This window comes from Petaurus breviceps, unplaced genomic scaffold, assembly GCF_028583685.1.
Source record: "Petaurus breviceps papuanus isolate PSGF00001 unplaced genomic scaffold, PetGlider_PUasm1.0 140, whole genome shotgun sequence".
NCBI classification, from domain to species: Eukaryota; Metazoa; Chordata; class Mammalia; order Diprotodontia; family Petauridae; genus Petaurus; species Petaurus breviceps.
In genome coordinates this window covers 45,741,770-45,763,863 of record NW_027185698.1, presented here as the reverse complement: position 1 = coordinate 45,763,863, position 22,094 = coordinate 45,741,770, and the positions used below count along the sequence as shown (strand labels likewise).

Sequence of the window (22,094 nt, the reverse complement as noted above, 5' to 3'; positions counted from 1 at the left end):
CAATTTCAGAGCTGGAAGGAACATTAGAGTATATACTGCCAGATCTAGAAGGATTATTAAAGCAAAGAACGTCAGAGTTGGAAGGGACTTTGGAATATGAATGTCAGAATTAGAAGAAGCAAGGCTTAGGATACAGAATATAAAACAACAGAGTTAGAATGAGCACTGGAAGAAAAAAATGTTAAAGCAGAAAGAAACCTTGAAACTAAGAATGTTACCTGGAATTGGAACATAGACTCATAGACTTTCAGAGAGAGAGAAGGACCTTAGAATATATAACATAGAAGGTCAAAGCTATATTCTAGAATGCAGACTGTTAGAGCTGGAAGGAGTTTTAAAATATAGAGTCAGAGTTAGAAGGCACCTTAGGATACAGTAAATAGAAAGTCAGACCTGGAAAGGGCCTCATAACAGAGAGAGACACAGACAGACAGAGACAGACAGAAAGACAGAGAGGGGCAGAGACAGAGACAGAGAGACAGAAACAGAGACAGAGAGAGACAGAGAAAGAGGTTTGGAGTTAGGAAGACCCAATTTCAAATCTAAACTCAGCCACTAACTGTGTGACCCTGGTCAAGTCATTTAATCTGTTTGCCTCAGTTTCCTCATCTATAAAATGGAGATGATAATGGCATCTACCTTGCAGGGTCATTTTGAAAATCGAATGAAACAATGTTTATAAAGCACTTAGCACAATGCTTGACACGTAATAGGTGCTATATAAATATTAGCTATATTATTATTGTTAAATAATAAGAATAAGTGTTATTATTAATGTTACTAATTCAGAGCATCCAAAAAGTCAGTTCGGTTTTAAGCCTTAAAAGCTTAAAATAAGGGGAGGCCAGGTGGCGCAGTGAGTAAGAGTGCTGGCCCCAACGTCGGGAGACCTGGATCAGTTCCAGCCTCAGATACTCAGCACCCACACAAAAATAACTGGCCGTGTAACCTTGAGCAAGTTACTTAACCCTGGTGGCTTTAAAAATAAACTTAAATATTTTAAAACTGCTCTGAAACTTTTGGGACACCCTGTAAAGAATGTCAGAGCTTGAAAAGACTTCAGAGACTAGTTCATTTTACAGATAAGGACACTGAGGCCCAGAAAAGAAAAGGGATATGTTGAAGGCCACATGGGTAGCTAGTAGAAGAACTGAGATTATAGCTCAGGTTCCTGATTCCCCACCCCTACCCTTCCCAAGAATAGGATGCTTTCCTCTCTTCCACATGTCTTCTTACACAAGTCTATAGTTTGAAATTCCCCCATACAAATCCAGCAGATAAATGGATTCTCCCTATCATGTCCCAGAATGCATTCTTTCTCCTAAGGAATCATTACAATATAAATCCCTTGAGATCAAAAACCATCTTTCTTTCAGCTTGTATTAGAATTCCCAGAACCTAGTGTAGTCCCTGATACATAATAAGAACTTAGTAAATGCTTGTTGACCCATTGGCAGCTGTATTCTAAAAGAGGGGCTTGGACAAGGCAATGCTTAACTACATGAATGAGCCTTTAATGGCAGAATTTCAGTTATCATGACTAGTCAATGGATAGGAGAGCCATAAATGAAAAACAATTTAGTCAATTGTCCCTTCCCTCCTTTCCTTCAGTCCTTCTTTCTTCTTTCTTCTCTTTCTCTTTCCTTAAATGCCTCACCATCTCTATATGATCCCTGATAAAGCAACATGCTGCCTAAGGTATATTAAATGTGTTCTCTGAGAGGCAAATTGGGGGTCATAAAGAACCTACTGGACTTGGACTCAAAGAGAATTGGTTTGGAATCTCTTGAATATACTGACTAGCTCTTCATCCCCAGACAAATCTATGAACCTCAGTTTTCTCACCTGTAAAATGGGAATAACACTGGTTGTCATATCAAACTTAATCTATTGCAAGGACCAAATGACGGTCTGAAAAAATCACTTAATGGAGATCAAGCAATTGTTTGATTAATTGAAAACTGTTTGATAGACCCTAAAGCATTATGACAATATCTGCTGGTATTATTGTCATCACCTTTACACCTACTAAATTGTTTTGCTTGGAACTTGAATTTGCAACTAGACACTGTGTGTAAGTTAATGAAGATACACCATGAGATTAGTAATCCTAGGTGAGAGCAGAAAATTTGGAAGGTAATGAAGGGTCCTTCTAATTGGGAGAAAGACAAGCACAGAGATCCACCACAGTAGACAGAAGGCAGAACATGAGATTGTTTCTTCCACCTCCAATTTTGGAAGGAGAAGGAGGGGAAAGCAGGGTGAAGAACCAGAAGATGTGGGGCCTCCCTTTAACTAATGTCTCTAATTACTCTTTATTAATCCTCGTGGAGCATCATTGAGGCCATTAGGATTTAACTCTTAAAGAGACTTTGGGGATCATAAAGTCTAGGGATTCTTAATCTGGGGTCCATGAACTTTTCTTTAATAGTACCATTAATATGAATTTCAATACAATTGTTTTCCATTGTATCCCATGTATTTTATTTTATGCACTTCAAAATATTCTGAGAAGGGGTCCATAGACTTCACCAGAATGCCAGAATTGTCCAAGACACAGAAAAGACTTTAAAAAAAAACCCTCATCTAGTCCAACCCCTTAATTTTACAGATGAGAAAACTGAGACCCAAGAAGGCAGAAAGACTTGCCCAAAATCATGCTGGTAGTGAGTAGCAAATTCCAGGGCTCTTTCTACAACACTATGCCAACGTCTTTTGAATCAAAGTATAGATTCAGAATAAGTTGAAAAGGGCATTCTACTCATGTTAGGGCCAAGAAAGTCAGCAGAAATTAAGCACTAATAGGTAACAGCAAAGATTCAGTGAAAAGGCAGCTCATTTTCCCTTGATATTTACCTTCCTGAATTCTTGTTCTAACTTTTTAAACTATAGTAAATATAGCATCATTTTAAACTATAATGAATTGTGATCTTGGTTAATATTTATGCTTATTTGATTTAGTGAATTTTTCATGTAACGTATTTCATTCATTGAAAATTTTCACTTTATTTAATGAACTTTTTCATTTAAAAAGCTAATTAAGTAGAGAAAAACTCAAATTTTTTTAGTTAACTATGTCCACGAGAAATCACAGGGTCGTAGAATCATACATTTATAGCTAGATGAGTGAGACCTCAGAGGACAAGTAATCCAATTGCTTAATATTACAGATAAGGAAACTGAGTCCCAGAAAAGTGAAGTGAGTTGCCTAAGGTCACAGGGTAGTAACTGGTAGAGATGGGCTTCAACCCAGGTCCCCTGACCCCAAATCCAGGACATTTTCCACTGTATCATATTGGAATTAGGAGACATGACTCTGAGGTTTACTAGTTATATGACCCTGGGCAGATCACTTCCTCTCTGAAACTTAGTTTCCACATTTGTAATAAGAAGATAATAATACTATACTACTTTTCCCACTTTTCCCTTTTCCAATTACATATAAAGAAAAATTCTGGCACTCATTTTTAAAAAATTTTGAATTTCAAGTTTTTTCTTGTCCTCCCTTGCCACCCCCCTCTCTAAGACAGCACTTTGACATAGGTTATATACGTGCAACCATGTAAAACATATTTCCATGTTATTCATGTTATGAAAGAAGAAACAGACCAAGAGAAAACCCACCAAAAAATAAGGAAAATGAAAAAGTCTGCTTAGATCTGCATTCAGACTCCATCAGTTCTTTCTCTGAAGGTATATAGCATTTTTCATCCTGAGTCCTTTGGAATTGTCTTGAATCATTGCATTGTTCAAAATAGCTAAGTCATTCATAGTTGATCAACATACAGCATTGCTATTACTGTGTACAGTGTTCCCCTGGGTTTTCCTTACTTCACTTTGCATCAATTCATGTGAGAATTTCCAGGTTTTTTTCCTCCTGGTTTCCTTCTAAACTCAGTTCAGTCACCACCTTTTATCTGGAGCCTTACCTAAACCCCACCTTCCTTCCACCAATTATTAGCACTCTTTATCTCAAATTATTTCATATTCACTAATCTGTCTGCATGCTATACTCTGGTGAGATGTGAACCTCTTTGAGAGCAAGAACTGTTTGATTTCTCTCTTTGTAGAGGCAGGTAGGTGGTGCAGTGGGTAGAGCAGGGGACTTGGAGACAGGAAGACCTATGTTTCAAATGCAGCCTCAGACACTTCATAGTTGTGTATCCCTTAAGCAAGTTCTTAACCTCTCAGCCTGTTTTGTCATCTGTAAAATGGGGGTGATAACAGTACATACCTCATAGAGTTGTTCTGAGAATCGAATGAGATAACAAATATAAAGCTCTTTGCAAAGATTTAAGCACCATAGAAATGCACAATAATTGTATATTTAGTCCCTAGTGCACATAGTAGGTGCTTCATAAAAGTTTGAATCGAATCCTATCGACTTGCATAAAATTTACTCCTAGTGACTTCCACCTTCCAAGTTTTGGGTGTTCTTTGGCTATTCTTTTTACAAAGGTGACTTAAGATTGAGCTCCCTTTATGAAAGATTTCATTAAAAAAACTTATAGGGCTCCCTCTTCTGGGCAATCTGATGGGTATTACATGAGACCCCACTCTCCTTTTCTCCCCAATTCTCTCTCTCTCTCTCTCTCTCTCTCTCTCTCTCTCTCTCTCCCTCTTTCTCTGTCTCTTCTGTCTCTCTCTCTTTTCTCTCTCTCTCTCTCTGTCTCTCTCTGTCTCTCTCTGTCTCTCTCTGTCTCTGTCTCTCTCTCTCTCTCCTTTGTCTTTCTGTGTGTCTGTCATTATCCCTCTGTCTCTGTTTCTCTCTGTGTCTCTCTTCTGTCTCTATCTCTCTCCATCTCTCTCCTCTCTCTCTCTGTCACTATCTCTCTCTGCCTTTCTGTCTCTGTCTCTCTGTTTCTATCTCTCTCCATCTGCCTCTTTCTATCTCTTTGTATCTTTCTGTGTGTCTCTTGTCCCTCTGTCATTCTCTGTCTCTGACTGTCTGTTTCTCTGTTTCTGTCTCCCTATCTCTCTTCTGTCTCTCTCTCTATCTCTCTCTGTCTCTCTGTCTCTCTCTCTGTCTCTCTCTCTTTCTCTCTCTCTCTCTCTGTCTCTCTCTCATTGTTATCAGTGCCCTGTTTCTATGCATCACTGAATTGATTTACATTTTAAGTAGCTGTTCTAGGTTGGACTACATTCATTCCAGCTCTGGTAATTAAATCAATGAGACCAGGCCAGACTATAGTCCCTCTTCTGTCACCAGGCATGAGAATACAGAAATGATTCCTCGCCAGCGACTAATAGGAATTAGAAACACTCAGCTCACAAAAGAGTGTTTGGTGGTTGGGGATGATTGAAACAAAGAATGGTCATGCTAGGCTTCAGGTTGGGAAAGGAACATGAGCACAGAAGCGAAGTGGGCTGGGAAGGGAAGACTCAAGTGTTTTTCAAAATCAATGCATATTTAAAAGATCCTAACTGGGTCAGACAAAATGAATATGGCCTAATAAAGTCATAACTAATTATAACTGTTCTTTCCTGATTTGTACGCTAGACTTAATGATGGAAAGCCTGGGTTCAAATCTAGAATCCGTCACTTACTAACTGTGTGAGCTTGGGACAAGTCAACACCTTTCTGGACCTCAGTTTCCTCTCTGAAAAACAGAGATAATCATTCTCAAACTCCTCTCCTCCCTCAGAAAAGGTCATTCTAAGAAAAGCACTAAATATTTTTTAAATCCTTTGAATATTCAAAGATAGCCCCAAAGTTTCAAATGGACAGAAAGAGGGAAGTCGGAAGGAAGAGCAAATTTTTTTTTTTTGCTTTTTGGAGGGGGGAAGGCAGGGCAATTGGTGTTAAGTGACTTGCCCAAAGTCACAAGGGTAATAAGTATTAAGTGTCTGAGGTCATATTTTAACTCAGGTCCTCCTGACTCCAGGGCTGGTGCTCTATTCACTGTGCCACCTAGCTGCCCCCAGAAGAGCAAATTTAAGGGAAAGAAAGTGATCTCATAGAATCACAGGATTTAGCAGCAAAAGAGACCTTAGAAATGACATTAAGTTTGTGAGGTGATGGCAGGCATCGAGGTGGAGAGGTTCCCCAAGCAAATGGAGATATAGATCTGGATCTCAGAATAAGGTCAGGACTGAGGTTATTCTCTATCCAAAGGAGACAAGTGTTGGATCTGGGAATAGGAAGAACTGGGTTTGAATCCTGCCTCACAGTTTCTAGCTATGTGACCCTAGATAAGTTACTTCATCTCTCTGGGCCTCAGTTTCCTTATTTGTAAAAAATGAGAGGATTGGACTTGAGCTAGCTCTAATTTCTTGCTCCAGGGGTGGCTAGGTGGCACAGTGAATAGAGCACCAGACCTGGAGTCAGGAGGACCTGAGTTCAAATCTGAACTCAGACACTTCACACACACACACACACACACACACACACACACACACAAACTAGCTGTGTGACCTTGGGTAAGTCACTTGACCCCAATTGCCCTACCTTCCCCCCTCTAAAAAATAAAGTTTTATTTCTTGCTCCTGTGGTCACTGAGGCTGAGTGGATGCAGTTGCCAAGGGGGAAAATGAAGAGGACCAAGGACAGTGCTCTAGGGACCTTCTCCCCTTAAGGAGTTGAGAAGAGGATCAGAACCCAGGGGCAGAGACAGAGAAGGAACAGATAGTCTGGTAGGATATGAACTAGAGAGGATGATGGGTATCTCTGCAGCCAACAGAGAGAAGGTTTGGGTAGAGGAGGTGGTCAACTGGGTCTCAAATACCATTGGGAGCTCCAAGGGAGGGAAAAACTAAAGAAAGATAAGAAAGCCCATTAAATTTAGTGATTAGGTCCCTAGTAAGCCTAGAGAGGTTTCAGTCGCGCAATGATGGCAGAAGCACCATTTCAAAGGACTGAAGAGGGAGTTAGTGTGGAAATGACTGGTCCAAGGTCACTTGGGTACCCCCTATATTCATAATACGATTGCAGGAGCATTGAAATGAGTTGGGGGGACCTAAGTTTGAATCCTGTGGATGTCACCGACCCTCTCTAAGCATCAGCATCCTCTTCTAAAAAAGAAGGGCAATAATGTTTGTATGTATAATAAAGTTATCATGTAACTTTCTTTTCCTTTTTTACATACTTCCCACTCTGGAGGGATGCTTGTTTTATTTCCTAAATTCAGAATAGAATAAATAATAATAATAATAATAATATTGTTTATACTACCTATCTTTCAGGGTTGGTTGTGAAGAAAGATCCTTGTAAATCTAAATCAATCAATGCATCAAGCAATTAGCATTTACTGATTGTTGGCTATGTGCCACGCCCTGGGGATGTGAAGAGTTGCCTTCATAAAGCTTACATTCCATTAGAGGAGATAACAAGTACTTATATAAGCATACATTGACTAGATACAAAGTAAATACGTAAATACAAATTCAGATGACAGTGATAGGAATTGTTATAAAAACTTATAAACGAAAACTTTTTCTAATCTAACCCTCCCAAATACCCTGGAAAGGAGGTGCTATTATCTATCCCCATTTTACAGATGAGGAAACTGAGTTAGAGGGACTTGCCCAGATTCACATCACTAGTAAGTATCTGAGAGTGGATTTTAATAATAATAGCTAATATTTATATAGTGTCTACTATGTGCCAGCACTTTTGCTAAGCACTTACAACTTTTCTCTCATTTGATCCTCACAATAACCCTGGGAGGCAGATGACATTAATCATTCCCATTTTATAGATGAGAAAATTGAGATAGAGGTTAAGTGACTTGTCCAGGGTCACACAGATAGTAAGGGTCAGAGGGTGGATTTGAACTTGGGTCTTCCTAGCTCCAGGCCCAGTTCTCTATTTTCTATCTGCCTCTAAACACACCATAGAAATGGGAGTTGCTATTTAGGGGCAGGAATTGTTTCATTTTATTTTTCTATCCCCAGTGCCTACTGCACATAGATGGTATGTATCAGAAGTGAAGGTTTGAACTCAGGTCTTCTATTCCAGCACCATTGCACCATCCACTGTACCATGCCACCTCATAATAGAGTAAGCAAACTTTCTCCACATAAGGCAGTTTAGACGGAGTTCCCCATACCTGGAAGACTATATATATAATCCAGAGAAGGCTAGAGATGCCATTTGAGGCTCATACCATCTCTGAGATGCTACAATTAACCATGGGGCAGGACTTTAACTCAATCAGGCTATTCAGAATATTAAAACCCTCTTTTCCTCAGTAACAGGTTATTTTTGGTGGGATTATCCAAATAATAACAATTCCCCCAAGCAACTAAAAGTAGGAAAATTAATTTAATCAACTAAGGTAGTATCATATAATGAGAAGAACACAGGATGGGGGTGGGGATGGGGAGGGTATGCCAAGGCAGGGGGCATGTCAAGAGACTGATTTCTGCTGCTACTTACCCTTGTGATCTTGTGTAGACAAGTCCTTGGTTTACCCATCTGTAAAAGGAGAGGATGGGGGCAACCAGGTGGCCGAGTGGATAGGCCTGGAGTTAGGAGGCCAAGTCATGTAATCTTGTTTGCCTCAGTTTCCTCATCTGTAAAATGATCTGGAGAAGAAAATGGCAAACCCCTCCAGTATCTTCTCCAAGAAAACCCCAAATGGGGTCATGGAGAGTCAGACAGGACTGAAAAACAAGAAGAACAAAAAAATGAGAGGACCAGACTAATGGTCTCTCAAGTCCCTCCCAGCCTTGATTGTCCTATGTGAGTTCTTTCCAGCTCTGACATTACATATTCTAACAGCTCTCTCTGTTTTGGTGCTCTGTAGGCTATATTCTAAATTCCTTCCAGCCCTGCATAACTTGTTCTAAGATCCCTCTTAGCTCTGCCATGCTTTGTCCCATGATGAACATTCTAAATTCCCTTTCAGGTTTGATACTCTACAAATCTATGATAATAGTCTTACATTTATATAGTTCATTGAAGTTTACAACGCATTTTACATATAATATCTCAAATGATGAAGCAGCAAAGTAGCAAAGTGGATAGTGTGGGACATGGAATGAGGAAAACCCGAGTTCAAATGGTGCCTCTGACACTAGATCATCCTGGGCAAATCATTTAACTTCTTTCTGCCTCAGTTTCCTCATCTCTAAAATGGTGTTAATAATAACACCTACCTCATGGAGTTGCTGTGAGGATCAAATAAGTTAATAAATTCAAAATGCTTTGTAAACCTTAAAGTGCTATGTAAATGCTATTATTGCTACATTTATTATTATTGATTAATAAGTCGTTTAGTTGAACTTATACCAAACAACGGGTTTTAGTAGATCAATGCACACACATGTAACTGAATGTGGACTGAACTTTAAGTCAGGTCCACACTAACACAACTACAGAAGACTGAAGAATCCAATAGGAATAGTCCATTTTTACAACCATATCAATTTCTACTTCCAGAGAACTTGTTAGTAAGTCAAGTATTCTCTTTTTAGCTTTTTTTAAAATGTATTTATTTATTTTTAATTTTCAACATTCACTTCCATAAGATTTTGAGTTCCAAATTTTCTCCCCATCTCTCCCCTCCTCCTACCCCAAAAGGGCATGTAATTCAATATAGGTTCTATACAGAGATTCATATTGAACCTATTTTCACATTATTCATGTTGTAAAGAAGAATTACAACTCATGGGAGAAACCACAAGAAAGAAGAAAGAAACAAAAAAGGAGAGAGAGAGAGAGAGAGAGAGAGCAAATAATATGCTTCAAGCTGCATTCAGACTCCATAGTTCTTTTTTCTGGATATGGACAGCATTTTACATCATGAATCCTTTGGAATTGTGCTGAATCCTTGCATTGCTAAGAAGAGATGAGTCTGTCAAAGTCAGTCATCACACAATGTGGCTGTTACTGTGTACAGTGTTCTCCTGGTTCTGCTCACTTCACTCAGCCTCAGTTCATATAAGTCTTTCCAGGTTTTTCTGAAGTCCGCCTGCTCATCATTGCATACAGCACAATAGTATTCCATCACATACATATACTACAACTTTCAATAGGCAAAAACATGGTCCCTGCCTTCATGGAGCTTACAGTCTAATGAGACAGACAATTACTATGTACATACAAAAATAGATGCAGGGTCAATTGCAGAGAGAATGATAAGGATAATCTCACCTCTTACACAAAGCGGGATTTGAGCTGGATCCTGAAGGAAGCCTGAAGGCAGAGGTGAGGAGAGAGGGCATTTGGAGCTTGAGGGACAGCCAGAAAAAACAGCTAGAGTCATGCGATGTAGGGTCTCAGTGCTGCTGGAACCTGGGGTGAAGGTGGGGAATCAAGTATAAGAAGACTGGAAAGGTATTCTTTACCATTCTAAACTTTTCCTAGGAAAAAGGGAAGAGACAGAAAAGAAGGCCAAACAAGCAGGACACCTTTGAAGCTATAGGTGCATGCATTTGTGTGTACGTGTATGTGCATATATGTCTTCATACATGTGTGCATATACACGCAGGTAGATATACAACATCTAAATAATATATAACATTAATATTATATGTAATTATAACGTATTAAAATATGAATGTGTCAATATGTATTTGTTTTTTAAAGCAAGCCTTATGTAACAGAGACCTGCAGTTTCATGTATTCAGGGACAGGTAGGTGGCAGAGTAGATAGAGTGCTAGGCCCAGAGTTAGAACACTTTGATGCTGTTAGTCATTTTTCAGTCATGTTTGACTCTTTGTGACTCCATTTGGGGTTTTCTTGGCAGAGATACTGCACTGGTTTGCCATTTCCTTCTCTAGTTCATTTCACAGATGAGGAAACCGAGGTAGTTAAGTGACTTGCTCAGGGTCACACAGCTAGCAAGTGTCTAAAGTCATATTTGAACTCACATCTTCCTGACTCTGGGTCCAACTCTCTATTCACCATGCCAGCAGAGGCATGGCATACCTAAGTTCAAATCTATCCTCAGACATTTTCTAGCAGTGTAGATACAGGGCTGTGCAGACCCAAGTTACTTAACCTGTTTAACTCAGTTTCATCATAATAGTCTGAGTCCCAGAGTTACTATGAGGATCAACTGAGAGAATCTTGGGTAGCATTCAGCATAGTGCCCGGAACATAGTAAGTACTATATATATGGCCACTATTATTATTAGCCCTTTTCCCCCCTACTCTACTATGTATATGCAAATGCCCATTTTATTTGATGCTGGATAAGATTGGAATAAAAATAAAATTTATAAACCCCCTCTCCTCATCACAATCCTCTGATGGAAGTAATATAAAGTGGGGGGGGGCGTAAACATTTTTGTTTTGTTGGATCAACTTGTGATTCACTGATATAGGGAGTTCTTGGCAAAGAACTGCCAATGTCCATCAGTGCCTGTTCAGTGCCTATTTCACAGGTGAGGAGATAGACAAAGAGAGACTGTATGCCCAAGGTCACACCAGCCAGGACAAACCAAAGATGACACAATGGAAAGGGGATTGGATGGGGAGTGAGAGGATCTGAGTTCGAACACTAGCAACAATGCCACTTGCTACCTCTGTGTACTTATTAAAGTGATTTCCTTTCTCCGGATCTCAGGTCCCTCTATAAAAGAAGAGGGTTATAGTAGATAAGCTCAAAGCCCCCTTCCAGGTCTAAATCCTAAGATCTCCTTTTTCCTAAAGAAAAATAATAATAAAATTCTTCACTTAGCGAGTCACTCAAACCCTTAACTCTTGTTTGCCCAAAAGGTTCAGAGGATGACAGCTGACCCCATGAAACCCTCCTTAATCAATATTTAGGGTAACAAAGGACTCAAAAGATAACTCACTTGGTACAATTGCTATTTATTTATTTACCAAAATGTTGCTCTGGATTTTATAGGCACTCAGGAGAACGGGGCCTCTCATCTGGCATGATTTTATTCAGGGCCATCGGGGGATAAAATCAAGTGGAGATATGGAAGAAAAACGGCCCCATGAACCCTCTAAAGCAATTGTAAAAACCCAGGAAATCAATAATTTGATAATTACTCTGAGCTCACTGACCTCTGTTTAAAATACAGGGAGCGCTCGGCAAGCACCTCTCAGGTCAGAGCCATAGCATAGCCCATGTCTTGGAAACTTCCACTTGTTATTATTTTATTTGAATTATAAGTCACAGACTTGAGTGTACTACACGGGCTTGGTGAGAATGGAGCTGCCTCTTGCCTCCTTCCTTCAGCTTAAAAGGATGAAATCACTGAGAGCTTCGGGTTCAAGTTCTTTCCCGTCCAGCTTCTAAAACATAGCATCAAAGAATGCCAACGTGATAGGGGATTTTGGAGCTCATCAAACCTAACCCCCCTCCTTTTATACAGGAGGAAACTGAGGCAAGAAAGGGGAACAAACTTTGCTGCAACCAACAATCTGCTCCCAGTCAGGACAGAGATGGAGTGAGAGCCTATTTAACTCCCACTTCATTGACTTGCCTTTTCATAATACCGGGTTTCTTGCTTATGTATTTCATAGGATATTTGAGCTGGAAGGTTCTTTGGAGGTTATCTAGTCCAACCCTATCATTTTAAAGAGGGGAAAATTAAAGTCTAGAGAGGTCATGCGGCTTATCCAAGGTCACACAGCTAGTCAGGTAGAGAGCTGGGATTTAAACTCAAGTCCTTAGACCTCAAAGACAGTCAACTCTACCATATACTATTCACATGCCCTTGAACAAGTTTTTTCCCCTTTCTGAGTCTTGTTTCTTCATTTGTCAAGGAGGGAGGGGGACTAGGTGAACCCCTTCAAGTTCTAAGTTCTACAATCCTATGACTTCCAATTCAAATATCTTCCCATTCCATCACAAAAAAATGTTTGAATAAATGAATGAGCTAATTAATTATCTGGCCCGCTGTGGGACCAAAGGCCAGTGCCAACCTACCCAATTCTGACTACCAAGGGTGGATTTAGGTGACTTTGCAGTTCTTTCCATCCAAGCCACTGTTTCGTCATGCCCATACGGCAAACCCAAATAAATAAATTAAGAAAACCAGAGAGAAGGAGCAGCCTAAGCTCCCCATCCCTTAAAGGACAATTTTTAAGCATGAAAAATGGCAGCGGCTGGATTGTTCTGGAACCTGCTGCCGTGTGGGCATCAATGCCTTCTCCCTGCATAGTAATGTGTCTTTAAAAAAAAAAGGAAGAAGGAGAAGAAGGCACTGATATATGTTACAAGAAGTGTATCTCTTTCCCCGAGACAGAACATTTTAATTTCCCGACACCTTTTAGTGATTGCTTCAATTTCCGAAGATTTTGATAAAATCATGTGCTTTAAGAGCAGTAGGATTGAATACTGGGCTCTAGCAGGAACACTTTAATGAAATGCTCTGGTTCTGTACTCTTTCATTTGACATAACCTAGCTCCGAGGTCTAATAAACGCCGTGTGATAAATGTTGGAGCTGCGATTGTAAAAATATACTTGTAATTGGGTTAATATGCCTTAAAATACTACCCATCAGTTATCTTTCTCCTTTCTTTTCTGAGCCTCATGCGGGAATCAGCTGTAGGCTCACAGGGCAGTCTCCTTTTTTCTCCTACCCCCTTCTTCACTCTCTCTTCCCCCACCCTGTTTGCTTCCTTTTTTCCCCTGGTGATGCACTCTCTATCTCTCCCTGAGATTACAAAGCTTAGTCACAGAATTTACAGCTGAGAGAAACCTTCAAGACCATCTGGGCCAGCCCAGATGCTGTGTTATGGTGAAATGATCCAACATCCTTCGTTTGGACCAACTGAAACTGGGCAGTACCTCAGAAGCCAACCCCCCCCCCCATTTAATAGAGGAGGAAAAACTGAGGTTCAGAAAAGAGATGGTATTTACTCCAAGTCCCCCAGCTAGGAAAAAACAAATTCAGAACCTGAATTTGGACTTTCTTATTCCCCTATCCAGAATTCTCTTCCACTGCACTAATTTCTTTATTTGGGGGCTACCCGTGGTTTGATGCAATGTCTGCTCAGATAAGGAGGAATGCATAGTTGTCCCTTCCAAATAGCAGGGATCAGGGGCACAATCTGGAAAATCCACATAAAAATTTTTGGCCCTATCTCCATACCAGAGAATTTTGAATTATAATATTAAAAGATACAATATGTTGATATTATACAATACTACGCATGTATTTTATGCATTTCTGAGTTCCTAAACTTTTTCTGTTATCTCCTGACCTCTGCATGTTTGCAGTTTTTATAAAACTTTCCCAAAATTCCCATTTAATTTCTTATGCCAACCCACGATATATTGAAACCACAATGGGGGGAAGTTGTGATGTGGAAGGGCTAACTGTAACAGGTCTAATCCTAGGGAAGGGAAATTGTTCAGGCTGACACTAACCTTCAGTCCCACCCTTGGGCAGACAACTCCGAAATACTCAGTGTTGGGTTGTGAGAACAGCACTGAATTTTTAAGTTATGGGTTTATAGCATTTGTAGTTAGAAAGAATTTTAAAGGTAACAAATCCAATGCTCTATTTTTATAGAGGAAGGAGCTGATTCTCAGAGAGGAGAATTGCTGTCTCCCAAATCACAGGATCAAAGATTTAAAAGTGAAAGGGACCTTAGAAGTCGACTAGTCCAACCTGCTGGTTTTATGCAGGGAGAAACACAGGTACATAAGATCTGTGTGACCTTGGGCAAGTTAAATGACTTGCCCAAGGTCACACAGTTAGTAAATAGTAGAGTCAGGATTTTAACCCAAGGTCTCTGATTCTAAAGCTGTTGCTGTTGCCTTTTTGCCACCACTCCTTGAGCATCTTTGGACTTGGTTGAGATTTTTCCTGAGGATATTAAGTAGGGGGCTCTGGCTACAACCAGTGAGCTACAGCTCATTGCAAATAGACTCCATCCATTGTCCTATTGCATGCATGGGTATATATATATATATATATCCATCGTATGTGTATGCATACATGTACATGTGATCACCACATGCTATATGAAGGGAGGTATTAAAGTTCCCAGAAAAGACAGCAACATGTGCTATGATTATACCTTGCTGGATTCTTTCTTCCTGACCTTCTCTCATCCACCATGCATGAGAGGTCCATATGAAAGAGATTTAATGTACACATTCCTGACTTGGCACAGCCAGAAATAAGAAAGTGCCCAGAAGAGAGAAGAGACAATGATTACAGGTTGGAAATCAATGAAAGGCTAGAGGAGGTAGAATTCTCTAACCCTGGACCATAGACTTTCAAGAACAGACCTACTGTTTTTGGTGGCACATCAGGACCATGAACACCTTCATAAAAAGCCTGGTAGAAGAAACCAAATTTAGCATTGCTAAGGAGAGACTAACAACAACAGTTGTTCCTGAAGGAAGATCTGAAGTATTCATCCCTGAAGAGATTTTAAAACTCATCCAACTACATACTGGGTACATGGTTTGGAGCTTCCTGAAAAATGACAAGGATAACAATGGTGGCAGCCATTTCTCTAGTGCATTAAAGTCAACAAAGTGCTCTGTCATGCCAACCTGATGGGATAAGGAATGCAGACTATTATTGTACCCATTTTACAGATTATGGAATCCTAGGATCTCAATCCCAGAAGGAAGATTAGATTTAAAAACTGTAGAATTACAGGAAGAGATCTTAGAGGGCATTTAAACCAACCCCTATGTGAAAAAGAAGCTCCCTCTACAACCTAAATAAAAAAGAGTCATCCGGGCTCCATAGAAAGACCAATTCTTACCCAGCCTTTAGTTACTGAATGGGTGTTGCCTCTGACAAACTGAGGTCTGGGAAAATCCTAAATTTAAAAAGACCATGGTCATCCACCGTATGACCATCGCCAGTCGTCTTGACTTTCGTCTTACCACTGGACTTCGATGACTGGAGGAGAGAGGGAGGCTGACAACTTTGTGCAACTCTGGGGCAAACCTAAATCCAATTCAGGTGCAAGTCAAGACATCCCCCTTGTGATGTTATTGATTCTCTTTGAGAACAAAGGATGAACAACAATTACAAAGACCTCAAGTGATGGGGGTGGGAATGGTATAATAATAATTTATAAAAATAATAACTTTAAATAACAAACCCTGTTTTAAATAACTCTAATTATTAAGAACTTTTTTCCTTATATTTACCTCTTTATACTTTCTACCCATTATTATTAATTATGCTCTTTGGAGCCAAGAATAATTAGGGGATAGAGAGTCAAACTTGGAGTCAGAGAGATCTGAGTTCAAAACCTGCCTCAGACACTTCCTAGCTGTGTAACCCTGGATAAGTGACTTAACCTCTTCCTGCTTCAGTTTCCTCAACTGCAAAATGAGGACAATAAGAGCACTTACCTCCAGAGTTGTCACAAGAATAAAATGAAATTATATTTATAAAGCATTTTGCAAACCTATATAAGGACTAGCTAGTTCTAATCCCTCCTCCATGCCACATCTCTGCTGTCAGGTTACGGCAAGACCTTTCATGATTTTAGTCACCTTCCTCTGGTTATTCTCCCTTTAGACTGTAAGTTCCTTGAGAGCAGGGACTTTTTTTGTTTTCCTTTCTTTGTATCCCTAGCAATTAGCACAATTCCTGGTACGTAGTAGGTGCTTAATAATTGTTTATTGGTTAACTGACTGCTAGTGAAGTTGGTTCTTTGAACCCGAGTTTAAGACTTTTGCCTTTGTCCATATTAAATTGCATTTTATCAGATTCAGCTCAATATTCAAACCTGTCAATATCTCTTTGGATCTTGACTATCCTTGAGTGTACTAGCTATCCTTCCCAAAGTTGTGTTATTCATAAATTGATAAACCTGTCACCTATGTCTTCATCTGAGACTTTGATAATAACCTGCATCGGGCCAGCATAGAGCCTTGGGGCACTCCATAAGAGATCTCCTTCCTAAATGACATTGAACCAGTAATGTCGACTTTTTAAATCCATCTTGTTAACTAGTTCTCAGACCACCTCATTGTTCTAGCAGTCATCTCACACAGCCTTCCCCCACACCCACAAGAATAACATAAGATATCTGGCTACGTGCTTTGCCATAAATGGCTAGCTTCAAGAATCAGTCTGAACAATTATTGGTCTAATGACTGATCTAATGACCTTGTTGAAAAAAAAGGAAAGGAGATCCACTTGGCATGAATTGCTCCTGATGAGCCCAGGCAAGACTTTTTGTGACCATCACTTTCCTAGCAAGACATTTACTCACCAACTCTTTAATAATACATCATAGAATTTTGCCAGGAACCAAAGTCAAGCTCATTGACCCAATCTATTTATTTTTACAGGGAAGAAAACTGAGGTCCAAAAAGAATTGACTGACATAAGGTTCTCTTCCTCTCTACTCTCCAGTTAGGTGCTAAAGCTACATGATAACAAGGTCTGGGTCATATCCATATCTGTTTCTAATTGTAGATCCTGATTGTAAGCCCAGTACCTTGCACACAGTTGATGTTGAGTTGAATTGAACTATGAAAGTCAAAATGTGAATAATATATAAATACATATTTTTAAAATTTTATAATTATGAGTCAGGTTTCAGCTCAATGTAAGAAAGTACTTCCAGCAATAGAATAGACTAACTTGACCTGTAGTGAGCTCCCTGTCAAACTGGAAGTATTCAAGCAAAGGTCACATGATTTCCTATAGGGAAATGTCACAGAGAAAATTCACATATCAGGCAGAAGTTCTAACCAGATAACCTTTTCAACTGGGAAGTGCTGCAACTCCTAACCATCTTTTAAAGCCCCTAGCTCTCTGAGAAGTCTTACCTGATTCCCCCAGTGATGAAGATGTTCCCCTCTCAAACCTCACATAACCTTGACCTTATAATTCTCCACCACAATTATCATGTACTATTGTGAATCATAACACTCTTTGTTGGTGTTAAATGCCCCTACTAGACTGTAAGCTGCATGAGGGCAGGGACCAAGTCTAATTGTTCATCTCTCCCAGAGACTGGTCCCCACGGTTTGTACACAATAGGTGCTTAATTAATGTCTGTTGTTGTGTCCTGAATTGTGTTGTATTATATTGTGTGATTCCAGATATGGTAGGGACGACTGAAAATTCCATTTGACCAAAATCTCTTAATACAATAGCTGACATTTATTCACAAAGCTCTTCCCATCCATTATTTGCATTGGCCCTCACAATAGCCCAGGAGGAGAAAGGGCAGGGAGGAGAGGGAATACAAATTTCATTGTCACCACTTCATAGAGAGGAAGAATGATGCTCAGAGGTGAAGCTAACATGACCAACATCACAAAGCCAATGAGTGATCGGACCAAGACTCAAACCCAGGTGCCCTGACTCTAAACCCCTCTTTCCACCCCTCTGCACTCTCTACTAGACAGTCATAAAAGGAATGAAGAAGAATCATTAACCCAATTAATATTGACTGAGTCCTAGCCTAGCGGCAGGGAGAGTTTTGGATGGGGAGGCAGAGCACCTACTTGTGTTCAAAACCTGGTTCTGCCTCTTTTTGGCCATGCGACCTGGGGCTAATCACTTAATTTCTCTAGGGCCCTATTTCCTTCATTGTAAAATGAGGGGGTCAGACTAGGTCACCTCAAATGTCCCTTGCAGCTATGAATTTATAGTTAATTGGTGTAGAACTAGAAGGAACATGGGAAGATCCAGTTTTCTGGCTCCTTTCATTTGACGATGGAGGAAAGAGAGACCTGGGGAAGGGAAAGGACTTTCTTCATGTCACATGGAGCCATGATTTAAACCTGGGTTTCCTTATTCCAAATCAGACCATCTTCTCATAGTAAAATCTGCCTTGAAAAGACTACCCTGATGCCCTAAGAAATAAACCATTTCATTCATCCTGTGACCAAAGGGACAGAGAGAAGTAGGGAATAGAGACAACGTTCTGTTAGAGTTGAGTTCATCCACATAGGTTCCCAAAGTGGGTGATGCCACCCCCTGTAGAGTGCTGGAAAAATCATTGGGGGGAGGAGGGTTGATAGTAGCCTAAGGTACAGTCAGAGAGACAGAGACAGAGAGAGACAGAGAGAGGGAGGGAAGGAGGGAGAAAGACAGAGAGAGAGACAGAGAGAGAGAGACAGAAACAGAGAGACAGAGACAGAGAGAGAGAGAGACAGAGACAGAGAGAGACAGAGAGAGCTCACATTTCTAAAACACCTAAAGAGAGGTTCTTAATCTGGGGGCCATAAACTTAAAATAATTTTTTTGGTAACTGTACTTCAGCATAATTGACTTCATTTATATTTTATTTTATTCATTTAAAAATATTATTCTGAGACAGGGTCCAAAGGCTTCACCAGATTGCTAAAGAAGTTCATGACCCCAAAAGAAAAAGGTAAAAAATCCTTGTTTTAAGGTTTATCAAGGCACTTCCCTTCACAACCAACCTGTGAAGAAGGTGATATTAAGTTGTTTTTCAGTCATGTCCAACTCTTGATGACCCATTTGGAGTTTTCTTGGCAAAGATGCTAGAGTGATTTGCCATTTTCTTGTCCAGCTCATTTGACAGATGAGGAAACTAAGGCAATCAGGGTTAATTGACTTGCCCAGGGTCACACAGTTAGTAAGTGTCTGAGGCCAGATTTGAACTCATGAAGAGTGTTCCCAACTCCAGGTCCAGTGCTCTATGCACTGTGTCATCTAGCTGTCCATGAGGAAAGTAGTATGATTATTATCCCCATTTTACAGATGAATAAAATGAAATCCTGAAAGGTGAAATGATCAAGGCTACCCAGCTAGAAAGTGCCTGAAGTGAGCCTCATATCCAGCTTTGTGACAGGTATGATCTTTCTCACCATACTATCCTGATTCTAATGGAAATACCCTGGTCACCTCAACATTCTGGACTGATGGCTGATTCCACCCATGTCTTCTAGATTCATGTGAATACAGTATACATATTCACCAGTGGTATATAGTGCAAAGAACCCTTGTCCTGGAGTCCAGAGATTTGGGTTCTAATTCTCACCATCCCTGTGTGATCTCGAGCTTGTCACTTCAAAGCTCTCTGAACCTCTGTCTCCTTGTCTCTAAAATAAGTGTGCCAATACTTGCATCACCTTCCTCAAAGACCCATTGGGAAGAAGATGCTTTGTACCTCTTAGGGAGCACTTACAGGATAGGAACTTCATTATTATTTACATTGCTCTCCCCATTTACAGATTAAAAGACTGAGCGATGGAGGAGTAAAGGGATTTACCCAGGGTCTGGTGGCTCAGTATTAGGCCTAGCTGGCACTCATGGCCCCCAGAAGAAAAGGTCTCTCCTGTGATTTCATTGAGTCAATACCACTTAAGGGAAATGGGATAAGGTATGTCCTTACACTTGGGTGGGGGCCAGGAGGCAATTGCCAATTATGTGTATGTGAAATCCGGGTCGTAATGCCAGCTGTTGTCTGAATATCCCCTCGTACTAAGCCCAAACAAGGAGCCAGAGCAGGGTAATTGGATAGTATTATTTTCACATCCGCAGCCATGGGAGAAGGATCAGGGCAACGGGGCTGTGGTCTCCAAAACTCTCTGGAATTGACTCTAAATACAATTCTGTTTAGGCACATTCCCAACTCCTGACAGGGAAACGAGCCCCATGATAAGGTGATGGGGGTTCTATCAATTCTCTGTTGCTCAGGTCCCAGAATGAGATTACACAGGCTCTGCCGGGGATGCCGGCCTATCCCCCACACAAAAGCCCAGCCCTGTGCATGAAATGGTATTTGCCTGTTTATAGGAAGAATGATGAAACTCTAAATGAATCGTTGACCTTTCTTGAATGACATGTGACCTGAGAGATATCTGAGGTGTAGATCACCAGCAGCTCTCCACAATTGCTGCCTGCTGACTGAAAACAAACAATATAATATCAAATATGGTTTGAAAAAATTGACTTGGTTCAACACTGAATGGGGGAGGGGAGGGGCTTTGATGGGGGTGCTGGAGGGGAAAAAAAGTGAATTATTTTGACTCACCGGTCAGAACACATCAATTCATTTCACATCATCTTTCCCCGGGAGTCTGGTGGGACTGCGGCGGTGGTTCAGAACCGTTTGGGCTGAAACTATCACTGTATATCTCAGGAGGCTTGGTTTATTTTCAGCAGACAGACCTGATGGGGTAGATTGACAGAGAGCTGACGGTTTCAGAGGAAAGATTCTAAAGTAAACCAAGAAATCCCCCTTTCCCATGTAGGCTTTCTATAGGAGAGGTCCAAGGGAAAAAAACCAGTAACATCACCCCCATGCCCAAACCCTAAGAAACACGAAAGTGAGGAGAGTTGAGCTTTAAACAGCCATAATAAAGAGATTGGATTTCTTTGGATGGACCAGGCAAAGGAGCTTGGAGGGTTTGACAAACTGGAAAGCATTAGTCAATCATAACTCAATAACAAGAAGGAACATGATGGCTTAGTGGGATGAACACTGAACGGGCAGTTCGAAGACCTGGTTCTAAAACATACTCCCTGGGTGAAAGGCAATGTGGTGTAGCAGGGCAAAGGACAGGGTCCAAACCTAGCGAACAAGATTTGAGTCAAGTTCTGGGGCCAACTCTACTGTTCTCTTTCTGCATGACCGGCACCAAATCACTGACATCGACGTCCTCATTTGTAAAATGAGGGGTGGGGGGAGAGACAAGGTGATCTCTGAGGTTCCTTCCAACTCTAAAGCTGGGAAACAAGACCTCAGTTTCCTCATCTGAAAAATAAGGGAGGCAGAGGCCTTGAGTTCTTGAGTTTCTCAGAATTCCAAGCCCTCTGATCCTAAGAGATTAAAAAAAAAACCTGACCACAAGAAGATGTGGCTGACTTGAGGATGATATGTGTGTGTCCATGTGCGCACGTGTATAATTTCCTCTCATTTAGTATGTTACATACAGTCTGCTTAGCACCACAGACACAAAGAGGGCTACAACACAGACCTGGCATTCAAGTGGTCAGGAAGACTCCAAGTTCAAATTTGACCTTAGACTCTTACTAGCTGTGTGACCCTGGGCAAGTCACTTCCTCTCTCTGCCTCAGTTTCCTCAACTGAAAAATGGGGATGATGATAACAATAATGCCTACCTCCCAGGGTTGTTGCAAATGAGAATGTATTTGTTATTTTTTTAAAAGCAGGGCAGCTAGGTGGCGCAGTGAATAGAACACCAGCCCTGAAGTCAGGAGGACCTGAGTTCAAATTTGACCTCAGACACTTGACACTTAACTACCATGTTT

The 22,094-nt window shown here is 40.6% G+C and overlaps 1 long non-coding RNA gene across 1 annotated transcript in view; it reads right to left on the bottom strand.

The window, feature by feature from the left end:
- Positions 1-22,094, bottom strand: part of LOC138150803 (uncharacterized) — a 28,579-nt gene that overhangs the window by 5,032 nt on the left and 1,453 nt on the right. Inside the window, exons 2-4 of the long non-coding RNA XR_011165656.1 lie at positions 20,854-20,990; positions 10,097-10,237; positions 8,378-8,604 (exon numbers count right to left, since the gene is read on the bottom strand). This is a non-coding gene — a long non-coding RNA (uncharacterized lncRNA). The remainder of the gene's footprint in view (positions 1-8,377; positions 8,605-10,096; positions 10,238-20,853; positions 20,991-22,094) is intronic.